Here is a 3,195-nt window from a genome sequence, read left to right as displayed (position 1 = left end):
TGGATTTGTTATTTGCAGTTTTTCTCTCTCAAAATTACGAACACACACATGCGCACACACGCACATATTTTTATAACACACATACTAACCACACTCTGACATCCATACCAACACACCCACACAAATAGCGTTGCATAATTTATCCATTTGGCTCCATAATATGCTGAAGCAGAAAACATGAATAAAGCGATAGGCCAAACCTAAAAAAATGGCACCATCTGATTAAAAAAAAAAAAAAATAGTAAAAAATACAATTTTGAAGCCTTGGCAACAGAATGAAAGCCTCTTACCAAAGATTGCATAATTTTTATAGTTAACTGAACTGGGGATTAACAATTGCAGTTTTAATGGGTTTCAAAGGGGACATTTTTGTCCAAAAGGTGCTGAGAGGGAGTATTTTTTATTTTTTTTTTGTACCTAATGCAAAAAAATAATTTTTTAAGAAAATGATGGTGAAATGGTAAAATTCCAATAAAAATACACACATGTGCCAAATTTTTTGCAGTTAGCTTTAACACAGGCAAAGCGATAAAAAAAACAAAAAAAAACTGAAAAGGACAAAAATGTCCATAAGGATGCACAAGGGTTAATGACTTTTAAATATTATTTTTGTGTCTATGAGGTGTTTTTAATATGTTTTAATTATTTGCTGTCAAACGATTAAAATATTTAATCGCGATTAATCGCATTAATTTCATAGTTAACTCGCGATTAATTGCACATTTTAATCTGTTCTAAATGTCTCTTGATTTCTTTTTGTCCCATTATTTTTTTCTCGTTTTAATGCTCTTATCAGCGTGGAAAAGTGGATCGGCTTGCTTTGTGCAAATGTTTTCTTATTGAAAACAACGTTGACATATACTGCGTTCAATTTCACACTAACATTCTCACTAGTCAAATAATCTCACACTGTCCATCAATAAAAGGGTTAAAGAAATACGAGGTCCTAATATTGACGAGGGGGCGGAGAACTCGGGTCAATGTGTGTGCGAGTATGATGTTGATGATGATAGCTCAGTTCACAATGACAAAACACACAGATCACTTTGGTCTTGTCAATTGAACAATTTGGCAACTTTTTTAAAGTCAATTTTCCATTCAGAATCTTATTGGCATCCATTTTGGCGTCTCGCGCTCGTCATCCACTCAAAACGTAACATTAACCAACTATTTGGCCGGCTCGCAAGCCCAAGCGAGTGTGTGCGGTGTGCCTGTTGTTTTGTTTCCGGTCTAGCTAGATCCGCTTGCGCTTTGGTCGGTGAAGCAACAAAACGTACTCGCGTGGCGCAAGCCATTAAAATGAATGGGTTTCATAGCGCAGCTCACGCATGCCGCGTCCTGTTGCAAAAGCATGTGAAAGAAAACTACAAAGTTTGCTAGGCCAAAAAGACTGTTAATCGCGCGAGAAAAAAATTGACGCCGTTAAAATGGGTTTGCGTTAACGCCATTAATAACGCGATTAACTGACACCCCTAGCAAATTCATAAGTCAACACCATTGCTGAGTATTTTCTCTTTACACTGCAGTGAAGTAAAGACGTTGGGGTTTCTGACGTCACAAACTTGTAACCAATCAACTCAACATGTGATCATCAATCTCTGAGTTGGTGAGGCTAGTGAGTGGAGGCGGGGCTAATTTGCATATTCATAAAACTGTGTATACTAAATCAAGCAAGGGTGTAATTCAAGCTATTTTAAGGCATGATGACAATTTTTTTCAAGGAAAATGAAACATTTAAATATGTAATTTTGGTGATCAAAGATGAGTTTTAAAGGTGCAGTCTGTAAGAATGACAGCTGTCGAAATCGATACTGCAGTCAAAATTTAAAACATCGGAGATTGTTGTTTCCCCGCCCCCTCCCGCTCAGACTAGATGCTCACGCAGGTTGGCAGTTTGAGGACATGCAACAGGAACGAGCGCAACTGACAATAAGTTGATTTATCCACGTTTTTAAATATGCTCTTGTTCATAGAGGTTATATGGTTACCGAGGCTTTTTAGGTTGTGTGGAATCTGCAATCTGACCCAGTTTGTTTGCTGGCTACAATATGCTCTGTTTCCTAACAACTGCCAACCTGTGGTGGCGAAGTACTATTGTGAACTGGCAGTGGGCGAGATCACACAGACCCACGCACATTTCAAAGTGAAATAACTGGCTGTAAGTGTTTTTTTAGAGAAACGAGTATGTGAACTTAGCATGTTTCCTAAATATCTGCAAACATTATGCTATTTTTATGCTTTAGTAGAGTGAAAAAAATTCACTCTAAAACACTCTCATGGTGCTGTATTTAAAAAAATACATACAGCACCATGCTGACTGCAGGTAGACTTAAATATTTGCAGCTTTCACGCTTTATTATTATTATTATTATTAATATTATAAAAAAGAATGATACATTTTGACTTATTTTCAAACTGTAAGGCCTTACAGTAAGGTTACTGTAAGGAAACAAAGAACTGAAACTTAAAATTTAGTTTAGTCTGGTGCTGTATTGCGTAAGTTGTGTTCTCCTTTAATGCATAATGTAACACCAATAACCACATTCACAGTGACAGTGCATTTACATTTTGCAGAACAATAAGATAATGTTTGTTTTGTAAAAATCTTAATAATATCATAAAACTCCCTTTTATCATTAGTGGGAGGCAGATGTAAGATTCCTCATATCATTTTTTTTTTCCCAATAGATGTTCAAGGGATAGTTCATCCAAAAATAAAAAATAAATTCTGTCATCATTTACTCACCCTCAAGTTCTTCCAAACCTATATGAATTTCTTTCTTCTGCTGAACACAAAGGAAGATATTTTGAAGAATGTTGGTAACCAGACCAGATGGGCTCCATTGACTTAGTAGGAAAAACAAGAATAATATGGAAGTCAATGGCTACCGTAACTGTTTAAATACTGATATTCTTCAAAATATCTTCTTTTATGTTGAGCAAACAGAAACTCATATAGATTTAGAACAACTTGAGGGTGAGTAATGACAGATTTTTTTTATTTTTGGGTGAACTAGGCATATCCCCAGTGGCGTAGGTTTGATTTTGAAATTGGTGGGACGGGGACATAAATATATATTAAGTTTTGATCGAAATTATTGCTACGGATATCAGTGTCACTGCATATTGGTAGAGGTCACGTCCCTAGCATCCCTACTAAATTCTACGACCCTGCCTATCCCTTTAACATAAGCT

Source organism: Pimephales promelas, chromosome 5, assembly GCF_988280905.1.
Source record: "Pimephales promelas chromosome 5, fPimPro1.hap1.1, whole genome shotgun sequence".
Classification (NCBI taxonomy): domain Eukaryota; kingdom Metazoa; phylum Chordata; class Actinopteri; order Cypriniformes; family Leuciscidae; genus Pimephales; species Pimephales promelas.
The sequence above is the reverse complement of the archived record's forward strand: the minus strand, read 5'-3'. Positions refer to the sequence as shown.